The sequence below is a fragment of the Eulemur rufifrons genome, chromosome 10 (genome assembly GCF_041146395.1).
Source record: "Eulemur rufifrons isolate Redbay chromosome 10, OSU_ERuf_1, whole genome shotgun sequence".
Taxonomy (NCBI): domain Eukaryota; kingdom Metazoa; phylum Chordata; class Mammalia; order Primates; family Lemuridae; genus Eulemur; species Eulemur rufifrons.
Genome location: NC_090992.1, coordinates 23,180,502 through 23,195,035, shown reverse-complemented (window position 1 = coordinate 23,195,035; position 14,534 = coordinate 23,180,502).

Here is a 14,534-nt window from a genome sequence, read left to right as displayed (position 1 = left end):
CACACCCAGAAAGCACCCATGTCAGGGGCTTCATCTTCTGTCATGTGCTGCTGGACGTATGGCCTGGGAGGTCTTCATGAAAACGGAGTGGAAAAGGAACATGCAAATGTGAGGTCTGGTTTGGCAAATGAAACTATGCACATGACACAGAAAGATCCAAGGAGCAATTCAACAGATGGAGGAAGTGGGAGAATCACTTGCATACAGCAGCTGCACTTTCTTGGCTTTACTCAACCTCTGCTGCTGCTGAAGTTGTTCCCCTGCCTCACTGCCACCTTAACTGGCTTTCCAGCCAGGGGTGGCAAACTGGGCAAACTGATTTGTACCCCAAGTTGCCAGTGCTGATTGCTTCTCAGGGGCTGCCCAGCACTGAGAAGGATTCTCAGACTATGTCCATTCTCAGTGAGGAGTTTTGCATGAGTAAATGTTGCTAGGGGAACGATGCCATTGAGGAGTAGACATACGGTTATACAAGATGAATAAATTCTAGGGATCAGCAGTACAACATTGTGCCTGTAGTTAATGATATCGTATTGCACAGTTTTGAATAAAACTTTAAGTGGGTGGATCTCATGTCAAGTATTCTTATCACTATAAAAAAGTTTTAAATGTAATACGGTATTCTTCCCTTTTATGGTTTCGCTTTCTGTGGTTTCAAGTACCCACGGTACAGTACAGGATATTTTGACAGAGAGAGAGGGCACATTCATATAATTTTTATTACAGTATATTGTTAAAAGTGTCCTATTTTATTATTAATTATTGTTGCTAATCTCTTACTGTGCCTACTTTATAAATTAATCTTTATCATAGGTATGTATGTACAGAAAAAATCGTAGTATATATAGGGTTCAGTACTGCCCACAGTTTCAGACACCCACTGAGGGTCTTGGAATGTATCCCTCGTGGATCAGTGGGGACCACTGTAAAGAAAAAAGTGCTAAAAATGCAGTTATAATGAATGTATTCCTGGGAATGTTGAGAAAATAGTTTTAAAATAAAAAATTCTCGGAGAGAGCATAAAAAAGGTGGAATGACTATTCCAGTTGGTGATAGAAAGTACACACGGTGAGGCAATTATTTTAAAACATCCTGCTCTTGGGAATCCAAATGACAAATAAATTTAGAAATACAGAATTTTATGAATGCCTTCCATGCTACGAGTCACTATACTGTCAACGTAGACCTGGTTGATGGGTCGGAGAGTTATGACTTTGAATTAAAATTGCATTAAATTAAATGTGCTGAGGTTGGCCTGGCTGGGCAGTCCCCGTTCTCTGAGGCACCACGCCTCAGGCTGCAGAGCTGGAGCTGATTTTCTGGCTCAGCAGGGGTAGATTATCAGCTCATGCTGCTCTCCAATCAATGTCCATCTTCCCGCTAGGTCCTTTGTCCTCTGCTTTTCAACTTCTTACTGAACTCTAATCTCCAGAACATGGAGTCGGGACTCACTGGGTTCTGTTGACAAATAGCTGATGCATTGATTAGATGGATGGAACTGATAGGAGCTTAGCTATTGTTGGGAGTGGAATGAGGAATGTAGATAAGTGCAGGGAGGGAGGGAACTAACACAAAAGACACAAAACCAATCTTGCAGAGCGGGAGAGAGCTTATTCTGTACCCAAGGGGGCCAGGCTGCAGGGAAATTTATTTAGATGGGTTTGTGAAGCAGGAAGGAATGATCATCTGAGGTGAGAGAGAGGAGTGAGAAGCACAAAATTTGAAGAGGCACAAAGAGTATTAAATACTGTCTTTCTGACAGTTTCAGAAAGAAATATGTATTTAAGTTCTTTGATCTCCTCATCATTGGTACAAGTTTTTAGAGCAAAATGTTGACACTCCCTGTGAAGAAATAAAACAATAAAGATATCTTTTATAGCATAGGTAATAGGCTCAAGTGACCACAGAGTCTAAGGAGATGATGTCAGTGGGTGGAGCTGGGCAGGGATAAACTGGGGAGGGGAGGATAGTGGTGAGTGGACCAGCAGGCACATGCCACCTCAAAAGCATTGGAAGGCAATTGTGTCCCTGCTGGAATGGGGACTCAGAATTGCCAGATTTCTCATTTTCTAAGAAAGCCTATGACTGCACAGTTTGCATGTAAATTAATACCCTTTGAGACAATGCTATGTGGGTATAGAACGACCCACCATTCAGGAGTCTGTAAATTCTGACCCATAGGACTACTGGGAGGCAGGACTTGGAATACTGGAGTTAGCATTGGTGTCAGACACATGGCCATGGATCCCTGTGACCCAGAGATTACTTCAAAAATGACTTGAAATATCCTTACCAATAAGATGGGGATAATAATACCTACCTCATAGATTTAAGTGGTCTAATATGGTCGATGTTGCCACAGCAGGGACAGCTAGCTGTCCACCAATATTTTGCTATTCTTTCTTGGTACGGAGTCATTTCTGAGACGCTACTGCCCAGCTGTAACTGCATTTCCTAGCTCCCCCTTACGTTCCGCCGTGGCTCTGTGAATAGTTCTCATGACAGACTGAGAACAGAAATGATTTATATATCACTTTTGGACCAAGAGTTTCAGGAAGGAGGGGTGCTTTCTTCATCCTCTCTTTGTCAGCTGAACACGTGTGACAATGGTGGTGACCAAACCAGAGGACGGCAGGAGCCTGGGTCTCAGAACCACCCTCTGGAGGAAAGCTGGCTGCTGACTGGAAACATGCACTTTCATTGTCAGATAAGTGAGAATGAATTTCCATTAATGTTTTGTTTGAGCCATGATACACTTTGAGATCAATTTGACACGACAGCCTGTCCCACCATAATGACACAACTCTTGAAACACGGTAAGACTCATATGCCATGTGCAGATGAGTTCCTTTCTCTGCAGTTATGCTCATAATTATGCACAGTTGCCTTTTCTTCTATATTATGTGTGCAGCACTCTCATGTGCCTATAATGTGTACACCTTTATATGTACAGACCTGTGGGGGGGAATGATACCCGGCCTGTACCATGTCATTCCTCATCACAGTTTTGCAAGGCAGATATTATCATTTTCATTTTATTTATTTATTTATCTATTTTTTGAGACAGAGTCTCACTCTGTTGCCCGGGCTAGAGTGCCGTGGCATCAGCCTAGCTCACAGCAACCTCAAACTCCTGGGCTTAAGCAATCCTCCTGCCTCAGCCTGCCGAGTAGCTGGGACTACAGGAATGCACCACCATGCCTGGCTAATTTTTTTCTCTATATATTTTTAGCTGTCCATATAATTTCTTTCTATTTTTAGTAGAGACGGGGTCTCACTCTTGCCCAGGCTGGTCTCGAACTCCTGAGCTCAAACAACCCGCCCGCTTTGGCCTCCCAGAGTTCTAGGATTACAAGCATGAGCCACTGTGCCCAGCCTATCACTTTCATTTTACAAATGTAGAATTAGCAACTCTGAGAAGTGAAGTTATACATCCAAGGTGACCCAGCTGGTAAGTGGTAGACCTGCAGTGTGAACTATGTCTACCTAATTCTACTCCTGGGCTCTTTCTCGTAAAGCACACTGTTTTCCTCTCCTGGCACCTGAGGATAAATGGAGTTTAATGGGAGAAAGATTCCACGTGGCCCTGAATACTGTGCTAGAAGCTTTTAGTACTTTTTCCTTCTTTACCAATAAATGGAGCATAGGCAGCTTCAGGAAACTTTTCAATAATTTAGAATGATTTTTGTGACACCCTATTGGAACTAAAAAGTATTTTTGCTTATCTAAGTTGGATAAAGGATGTGATTTTCCAAACAAACTTCACACTGAATTATTCTATGATAATACTATCAGACTGGACTTGCTCAGTTGCATTTCAAATAAGTGAAGGAAAAAGATTTTTCGATGCACAAGAGACAATATGGTCTAATCTCAAGTTTATCTTTGTGTCCCTAGGGCCTACAGAGCCCTTAGCATATAATAGGCACCCAATTACGGTTTGGAAGAAAGAAAGAAAGAGAGGAAGGAATAGTGGAAGGGAGGGTGGAAAGAAGGGAAAATGGGAGGGAGAGAGAGAGAAGCAGAGGGAGGGAGGGAGTGAAAGTGACAAGAAGAGGGGAGGAAAGGGATGAGGAAAGGAAGGAGGGGAGAGAAGAAAACGAGAGATGGAGGGAAGAAAGAGAGAGAAAGAGTGGGAGAGGCAGTATATTACCAACCTGTAGTCCTTTGTTCTACTTTGGATTGAAGTCCCAATGCTTGCCCTAACTGGCTCTGTAAACTCCTAACATAAATTTAGAATCAACATTCACCCTGGATATCTTGTTTGAGCCCCCTCTTTGAAGATGAGGAGTCTGAGATTAAGAGGATAGACAGACTTTGCAGGGTCCCTCAACTAGTTATTTGTAGAACCAGGATTAGAACGTAGTTCTCTTGATTCCCAATTACATCGCCTTTTAAAAATTTTCACCATACAATTAATTGCTACTGCGATGATAAATGTGGTTGAGATGGAAGCACAGAGCCCCTCAGGCAGAAAAATCAGTATAAGCATATATGTGTAACCCACGTAGCTTCATTACTCTGAGCTGGTGACTTACAACCAAGCTGGCTAAATTTCACAGAGAAGTTCAGTTAAGTCCCAATGCACATTTAATTCTGGCAAACTTAACTCCAGGAGCTCAGTAAAAATCAGGAGAAGGAAAGAAAATGGGAAGAGTTTAAGTAATGCAGAGAATCTCACCAGCCCCTCTACTCAAACATATGGCCGGAGGCAGCCCAACATGGAAGCCACGATCTGCCATTCCTCTGTTGGTGGTAAGTTCTCCTGTGTTTCCCATGGAGTGAGCATCTCACTCTGCTGAGTGTTTAGTGTTTAAAGATACATATTTTTCATACAACATTGCCCCTGAATGCAAGCCAACTCACCACTTCATCTGGTGCTCAACTGAAGAGAGAGCAATCTGTTCCAAAATTGGAGCGAATGTAATCTGTGTTGGATATTCTCAGCTAGTATTATGATCTCCAATGTTATACCTTTTGAGGGGTGTTGAAGGATGATTTTTTGAGTGTTTGTCGTGTCTGCTTTAGAAGCTGATTGAGCACCCAATCCCCAGTGAGATGTGACATCTCTGACTTGATTTCTACAATGTAAATTCAGTATCTTATTTGCTTGCTTCCCTGACATTAGCATGGCCAAACAGCACAATCACAATTAGTGACTTTGTAACCTTGACTCAAACTGTGTTATCTGAATTCATGCCTGGGTGATGGATAATGTTGAAGATTTCTGTCATACTGGGGAACCAATAATATAAGACTGGATTAAAAATTTTTAATTTTTAATCTACATACTGAAGATTCCTTTAATAACGAGGAACAAAATTAAGTATTCTTCCAAAGACATGAAGTGTCACAGACTTCAAAGACCATTGGATGAGAGGTCAAAGGTCCTGACTTTGAATCTCAGCTCTGCCATTGATAGCTGGTGGCACCTGGCATGTCAATTACACTATCTAGGATTTGATTTCCTCATTTAAAACATGTGCAGGCAGTAATAATGATCTCGAAAGTTGATTCTAGATTTTATATTGTTTCAGTCTATCAAATATGCTTCCCTTTCTTGCATCACGAGGACAAGAGAAAATAGCTTTCTAGAATCTGTTTGCCCACCTGCCACTTGGTAGATAAGAAAGCAAGAACCAAAATGTGACTATAGTTTGGCTCATTCCCAAATTAGAAGTTTGATACTGTCTTGCTTTCTCCTACAGGACTGTTTTTTGCTGTTGCAGGTGCAGTCACTCCTTGGATCCAACCAGAAAAGATGTCAATAATTGAAAGTTTTACAAAAGAGGATGGAGCTTCAGATGAATGAAATGCACCCTCCTCCCCTTTTGAGAAGTCCTCCAAAAGATGAGAGATCTCTAATTGAAAGAGATTAGATGCTCGTGAAGGAAAAAAGGCTGAAAATATAACTCATTCAAATGAAAAGATAAATTCGCAGGTTCTTGAACCTTGTCTGAGTCATTAATAGAGTGGTTTCTTCCTCTCAGGGCCAAAACATGGATGTGACTTCTCATGTCATAGAGAAGTGTGTTCTTGGTGTTTCTGTCTGTCTTCCTCATTGGGCTGTGAGCCTTTCATCTGTGAAGGCTCAGAGCAGGCACTTAATACATGTTTCCCTGTTTTTTTTTTTGTTTTTTTTTTTTAACATTCTTTCAGGATATCTCTGCTTTCACTGTTCTCATCTTGAAAAAGTCCTCCTTGTTTTCTGTGCCATGGAGACAAAAAAAAAAAAAAAAAAAAGGATGGAAGAGAAGGTGAAGTTCAAGGTCCACTTTTAGGAGTATATTTATGCAAGAGTAATTTGTAAATGGAAAATTCTATATAGACAAGAGTGGTGATTACTGGGAAGGCTGAGCAAACTAAACAGAATGATTCAAAGTTAGAATACAAGCAGGATCTAAGCATTTCATATAATAAGAAAACATAATAAGAATTCTGAGAAAGGGAAGATGACCGTGGACTAGAGCCTCATGTGGCATTCAGCTGCCTGAGTCATGTTTAGAAAAGAACACTCTATATAACGCTCTGGTTGAATTTGTTGGGTGGGCAGTTAAAGAGAGATCTTACATTTGTATTGTCCTCATCCCTTCATTTTAAGAGAGTCACAGAGAGCCCAAATCTTCATCCAGCAGAAGCCACGTTTCCTGAATAGACCATCTCTGCTCTTTGGCCATTGGTGTATGGCGGGGGAAAAGGTGTGGTCCATGGATAATAATATACTCTCTTGCTATAATTAAAAGCCATGATACGCCATAGTGACTAATTTGTCAGAAAGTATTTCCACTATTTGCTTTGTAACAATATCAAATGTCAAGTATCAAACACCAAACACAAGTGATAATCTAGGAATGAATGGTGAGTATGGTGCTAAAAGAACAACAGTGGGTAATGAAGAAATATGTAGCTGATTTAATTAAAAAGAAAGCCAAAAAAATTGCTTCTGAAAGACTAAGAAGATTCAGATGGCACATAGTTTTTCAGCTGGTCTGAATTTAGCCTCTGATGAGAAGGCAGTGGAAGATTTAGCTGAAGTTTACTCTGGGACAGGCATTTCTCTAAGCACTTTTCATGGCTTGTCTCATGCACCCTCTCAACAACACTATACATTATAGACAATTATTGGACTTGTTTTTGAGGATGTGGAAATTATACACAACGAGGTTACATAAATCTGCCAATAAATGCTGGAGCCAACACAAAAACCCAGACAGGGTACACATTTTCAGGCATTGTTCATGGTGACAGCTGTCTCTCATTATGCCAGGTATTATGCCGGATGCTTTAAAACTATATTATTTAAGCATCTCTCTCCAAAAAATTAAAACGGAGGGAAATTACGTGACTTGGCTAATACCACATAGCTAGTAAGTCATTGAGAAGTGCCTGTTTATTTCAAAGCCACACTTTCCTCCTGGGAATAGAGGGGATAGAGAAAAAAAACAGATCTTGACTCCTTCCCTCTAGAACCTTAGAGTCTTATGAAGGATACAGAAAACAAGAGACAGAAATAGCAAAAGTGGAATAGAATTTCTGGCTCAAAATATGAGGTTTAGCAGTTGACTGCTATAGGCCAGGAGGAATGGGAGATAGTGACAAAGCTGGGTGGCCCTGAAAGCTCTTAGAAGAGTGGGGTTAGTGCTGGAATTGCAGAAAGACTTGTGAGTTTCTCCTTTTAATCATTTCTCCATCTCTCTGTTTCCCCTCCATGGATCTTGAAATAAACCTCTTGTCTATTTTCAGCTGAATGGTGTCATGGAGACAGGCCTGGTGTCCAGGAAGTAGAGATTCGAGCGATCTATCCTGGAGTGCCCTGTGACTCCCAATCCAGGGCCAGAGGCAAAGCTATCTTCCTTGTGAGCCGGGCCTGTGCGTGGTAGGAGGCGGCTGTGCTGCGGTGTGGGCTGCAGAGGAAGATCTCAGGGAGGTGTACTAGGAACTGGAAATAAAGGTTGCCAATTACTGACATTTCACCTGGGGAAGCTTTGGCAAACATTTGCAGAGAAATAAAGTCAGTGCAGTTATGTGAAGAAAAATGGGCCATGGAAATGCCCATAGGAGAGAAGAAAAAGCATGTCTATTATATACTTTCATATATTTCTGAATTTTATCGAGAAAACATGAATAGCTACCTTATGTTGCATGTCCTAGGTGCCAGATGCTGTCTGTGCATACCTGATCTCTATTTACAGGGATTCCTTTCTCACGGGGGATAGAAATGGAAGAGTCTAAAGAAGTTAAAGTAAAATTTCACATCTTGGAGTCCAGGTTGGTTTGAATCCAATGCCCATGATTTTTTAACCAATACCCTACAGTTCTGAGAGTACTCAGAGAATCCATGACATAGATAAGGCACAATTTCAGACCTTCCTCTCAAGCAAATTTGCGTTGTGGTTTCTATGCTGGGGTGTGGGAAACAGGCAACGAGAGGTGGTAGCTATACACATCGAGACTGGATCTTCTGGCAAGCTCAGTGGTGAAGGTGAAACTTCTATTCCCTACCTCCATCATTCTCGGTCCAAGTGGTGTTTGACATCTACCATAGAGCTTTCACAGACTAGCTTATGGGATGACAGGGCATTTCTCCTAGGTGCACTCATTCCTGATTAAGTAGCAGCCCAGTGTGGTTCCCAGAGATTCTGTAAGCTTGTAAGAAGGCATTTTCTGTTTGAATGAGCCAGAGTGGATTCAGTGGTCTGCAAATGTCCCTATGACACATATTACCTCCTTTGACAAGTGGGGAAACGGGCTCAGGGACGATGGGATGTGCTTAAGTATTTCTACCCTGTGTCATACTCTTTTTGCATAGGTAAAAAGATTTTTCTCTGAAAGGTCCTCTAGGGATGAAGTTTATCTACAAGAAGCATGAGCTTAGCCTACTTATGGCTTTTACCCTCAGTGATAATCACGTGGCATTATTTCATGTAACATATGGAATTCTCTTTTTGACCCAACCTTAAAGAAGAATTCTTAAAAATATCATACAGGGAGGCAACTGCAGTGCACTAAAATCAAGGCTATATGGATATGTGCTGTTTTGTTCTACTCAGCTGTCCTTCTCCCTTTTCTGGTAAGAGCCTCCTGCTTTTCCTTGAGGGAACTATTATTCCACACGCAGAGTGATTCTGATGGGGCTGAATCAAAAAGGTCCCTTCGTGGGGCCAGCATGTGACTCAGAATAGCCAATCAGAGTCCTCGTGTGGTGCAGGTCAGGGCATGTGTGAGGTCAAGTAGAGTCAGTGTTAGAGGCTTATTTTGACTTTTGAGAGGGAGAGATCTCCGTTGTACTCTGGGCTGAAGCATGGAAACTTGAAATGTCAAGAGCCCATCTTACTACCATGTGGAATAAACTTGAGAATGACATTTAAGAAGAAGAAAACGGAGCTGATAACTGAGAAAGAGGAGAGCCAGATGAAGAAAACAGCTGGAGAAAGAGAGACAGAGAGATAGGCAGAGAGAGACTGATAGAAAAAGGCAGAAAGAGACCAAAGGGAAACAAGAGACACAAATAGAGAAAGAGGAGACACTCTAGGCATACGCACACACAGATCACACAGAAACAAACACATGGACACATAGAAGAACAGGGAGTACAATACTTACAGACACATAGAGACACACACACTCACAGGTACCTATACACGTGCACTCCGCTCACACACACAAGGATATATATGGAGACATAGTCAGAGGGACTGGATGCCACAGACACTTAATAACATTACAATCCCTGGAACCATCTGTGCTTAAAACTATATTTGTTCATTGGATTTCCTGGCTCTGAGAGCCAACAAACTTCTCTCTTTTTTTATGTCCATCTTGGTTGGAGTCCTGAAGAATACAGACTAAGAATGTGTTGTTCCTGGCTCCATCTTGGTCACTCAAGCAACCCTGTGACCTCACTTATCTCAGATTCCTCAGTTCTCTCATCTTTAAAAAGATAGTAATGAGGCTGGGCGAGGTGGCTCACACCTGTAATCCTAGCACTCTGGGAGGCCGAGGCAGGAGGATTGCTCGAGGTCAGGAGTTTGAGACCAGCCGGAGCAAGAGCGAGACCCCATGTCTACTAAAAAATAGAAAGAAATTACCTGGACAACTAAAAATATATATAGAAAAAATTAGCCGGGCATGGTGGTGCATGCCTGTAGTCCTAGCTACTCGGGAGGCTGAGGCAGAAGGATTGCTTAAGCCCAGGAGTTTGAGGTTGCTGTGAGCTAGGCTGACGCCACGGCACTCACTCTAGCCTGGGCAACAAAGCGAGACTCTGTCTCAAAAAAAAAAAAAAAAAAAAGACAGTAATGATACCTGCTTTCTCCACCCCCTCCCACCCAGTGTTGCGAGAGCTGATAGGATAAGACTATGAAAGGGCTTTGAAAGTAAAAATAAAAAAAAAAAAATGCTACACAGATACATGGACATCATCATGGAACATCTATCCTGAAAAAATTGCTGTGGTAGGAATTTGGTGGTGGTGATTGTTTTTCCAATGCAGCAGTTTTCACAGTGGACGAGGCTGTGGACCAGCCGATCCACACCAGCCACGCTTTTGGAGGTAACAGAAGCAGCTGTTAGAAGATATCAAACATTTGGGGAGCTGGTATATCTAATGGGAGAGAATTGCTTTGAACAGAGATGATCGCTACTTTTAAGGGCACCTTGAGGAAATGGCCCAGAAAATTAGCATGATCACCTGCTGCAAAGTGGTTCTCATTTCTTCATTTGCTTTCAGATGAAAAGAAAATGGGAGAAGGACACAAAATCCTGATCTTTATTTTTACTGAGTTTGCAGAGTTAAATCTTTGGTTAAAAGGAAGAAAAACATCTCTCTGACTTTATCCTCATGCTTCTGAGACAAGGAGGTGTTTTGTTTGTGACTTGTTGGTTTCTTAGCAGGTTTCCTTTAGCAGCAATACTGCTATAACCACCCAGTGTGGTGAAGAAATAATAGATACATGGTAGTTATAGGTTGTTTCCTAAAACCACAATGAAATTTTCTGGAAGAAACCATCTCAAAAGTATTAATGCAAAGATAAGATCTAATCTGTATGAAGTCCAGGACAAATAGATATTTCATGTCCTTCATCTCCTTTAGTACTGACACGTGGGGTATGTATTGAAGATATGTCTTATAGGCGGGGGAAGTGAGGTGTAGAAAATTTAGATGAGAGGCTCCCAAATCTGATTCCACACCAGCATCACCTGGGCGCTTATTTTAAAAACAGCTTTTTTGGCTGAAGCCCCAGGATTCTGTTTTAGGAGCTTTCAAGGAGAGCCCAGGCCTATGTGGATTAAGTCAACTCCCCGAGTAATTCTGATGTGTGGCTAGGTTTGGTTAACACGTGTTAAGTAATGTGGCTGAGATTATACTGCTAGTTGATGGGACTGGTACTTAATCTAGGTCTGTTTGAGTCCAAATTTCACTTTTTTTTTGTTTCATCATTTTTACTGGTGATCCTTCCAGGTAACTTAAAACAAAACAATCAACTGCAGACATCTTTTGGATTGCTCCCTATGCTGGAAACGTTTCATCGAGAGATAAGAAATCACAAATCCTATTGAGTCCACACTTGTGGCCAAATAGGAAGGAATATTTTCCCTCTAGTAATGGTTTTGTCTGTATTACACCAAATGCAGGACAAATTAAATGCTCACTGTCCTACGCCAGGTTTGGTGCGTGACATTGGCCTGGTTATCTGCTTGCTGAAGAAATTAAGAGAACAAAATACATTCACTAGAGTGTGGAAGGTCAGCCCTCCTTAATAAAGAGTTTGCGGCTATGTGAAATTGGAAAAGAAATGATGTATTCTGAAGCTATTTTCATCCCATTAACTTAAGTCAAGAAGAATAAAGGCAAATGCAGTTTCAAAGATTAGCTTCTACATCTGATGTGCATTGAAGGGGAATACTGACTTTTTCTACCACCTCCACTGTCCTTTCTCCCCTTGCTCGGAAACTTGGAGCTGGAACATTCACAAATGCTGGGAGTACACGTGTACTTTTATGTTTCTCTACCACAGAACACTGAGCTCAGGGTCTGCAAATTTACTCATCCCCTAGGGAAGGGATGGATTCTGCTTCTTTCTTTGAGGCCAGGCAGCCCTTTTACCATCTGTCTCCATGAGGACAGAAACCAAATAAATATGGGACTCTGACGCCTTCTGACATTTCATTCAGGGCTGGTGGCAAACTTTCTTTAGTTCAGTACTCTCGGGGTTCTCCAGGTGGTCTGTGTTACGATTCGAGACATTCTCTCTCAGCGGTTTTTGCCTTCTCAGAGTATCCAGATAACTAAGAAAAGACAAAGTAATTCCAACTAAAGAGAGCGAAGTGATAATCTCTATCCCTTCTCAAAAGAATACAGATTGTTTCTGGTTTATATAGACCGAAGATGCACTTCTAGCATGTTTATCTTTTCAAGAGTGATATATGCCTACTTAATATATACATACATAAGCTTTCTGGTGTTTACAGTAAACAGAACTTTGGAATTTTTCAAACTATCTCAGATACTCTGTAACAAAGTGTGGCATTTCACTTTCAAAGAGCTCAGGTTGTCTAGTTTTTTATACAAGAAGTAAATCTGGGTCCCCGTCACAGCCACAAAAAGTTTGGAGTAAAAGAGTAGGAAAGATTAACAGAGATGTTTTCAAAATAAACAGTTTGGATTTTGAACCATCTGCATTTAAGTATCAAATTTCTAGTGGTAGATGGGGTGGGCCGGGGGAATGCAGCATCAAAAGGGTGTTGTTTGTCCAGATAAACTGGTCCACTCTGTTTTAATACTATGCCTCCGTCATTTTAACACGCATTAATAGTCTTGCAGAGAGAATCCCACAGCTATGTCTGCTACAAAGCTGTGCTTTTAAGCCAGCCCAGGGAACCCACCCATGGGGAGTACATACTGTGTGTAATGGCGACTCCAGTGGCTATTAAGGTGCCACATTTTGTCCCTGCCTTTATGAGTGTTTGCTTCCATTTCCATCCATCTCAGTTGGTAAGATTTCCAGGTTTCTCTTGTTTTCCACACACCCTGTGTTTGACCTCTGACTTTTCCCACACTAGGTCATTCTGGGAAACCACCTGGTTCACTCCAGCCCCAGGCTCGCAGAGGCTTCCACCTGCATCAGCAGACTTAGCTGGTGTCCCTTTGTCCTTGCTGAGGTTTCTGTGACAGGCATCATTAACTCCATTTTCTAACAGTTCACCAGATAACCAGATCTCACATTCCATCTGACTAATTTGCATTGTGGAGGGTGCCTGTTATCAGGTCTGTAATATTAGGTCTCCAACGGCAAGATCGCCCATGACCAAACGCATGACTCTCTCTCTCTAGCATAGCCCCTGCCAACCCTGTTCTCCATCTCTCTCCCCCAGAGAGGGAGATGCTCAGAAGTGAATGTGAGCAAATATCCATTCAATAATTTTCAGGCTCTGGTTCCAACTCCTTTGTATTTTACACATCTGCAGAACTGGCCTGGAACAACGTGACCCACTAATGTGTCTTTTAGTGTCTGGCTTCAGTGTTTTCCTTCAGCATTACCCTGTTTCTTCTTGGCTTTCCAAGTTGAGAAGACAAAGTCCTCTAGACTTCTAGGAGGAGGATTCGGTCTCTTAACTTCACAGGACTAAAAGAATTAAACAATACCAAAAGAGAAAAAGGCTAAGAGAGAATTCTATCCCTCACTTTAGTTCTATTCACAGTCTCTTTAACCTTCTCCATTTCTTCCATTTTGTTCTTAAACTCTATCAGGCATCTCCTCTTTCTTAATGGTGAAGTGAGGCATGGTGGAGAGAGAGAGAGAGAGAGAGAGAGAGAGAGTTGGGGGCTCTCCCTTGGGACTAGAATGTGTAGCCCCAAGGACATCTGGTGAGAGAGAGCTGGACAGTGAAAGTTGGGGAAATCAGACATTCTCAAGGCTGCTGCCTGAAGAACAAATTGGTAAAAGCTTTCCCAAGAATAATCTGTTAATATTTATCAATCATTTAAAAATGTACATTTTCTCTGTTAAGAATATATTTTTACAGAGATAATAAGAAATAGAAAAGGATGTGTACACAACAATCTGAATCCCAGCTGAATCTACCAGTGAAAAAACTCGGACTTATTAGGTACATTATGAAATATCCACACAATGGGATTTTGTCATTAAATATATTGTTCCTGAAGAATTTTTAATGATGGGGAAATGATTATGCTAAGTGAAAAGGATAGATTTAAAACCATGCAAATATAACATCAGTTCTGCCAAAAATGAAATATTAAAAAGGATGGCACAGAAAATGTTAATTGGATTTGGGGCAATTTTTTTCTTTCTTCTTTATATTTTCTGTATTTAAACCACACACACACAGGCGTGCACACACAAACACAAACACAAACACACACACCTCCCAAACAATAACCACTAGGACAAAAGGAGAAATAAGGCTTCAGGTTGATTAAACCAGACCAAACAAGGTAAACCTTCAATGCCAGGTTCCTTGTAAACAACAGAAGCCAACCCTGGCACACTAAAGCAAAAAGGGATTTACTG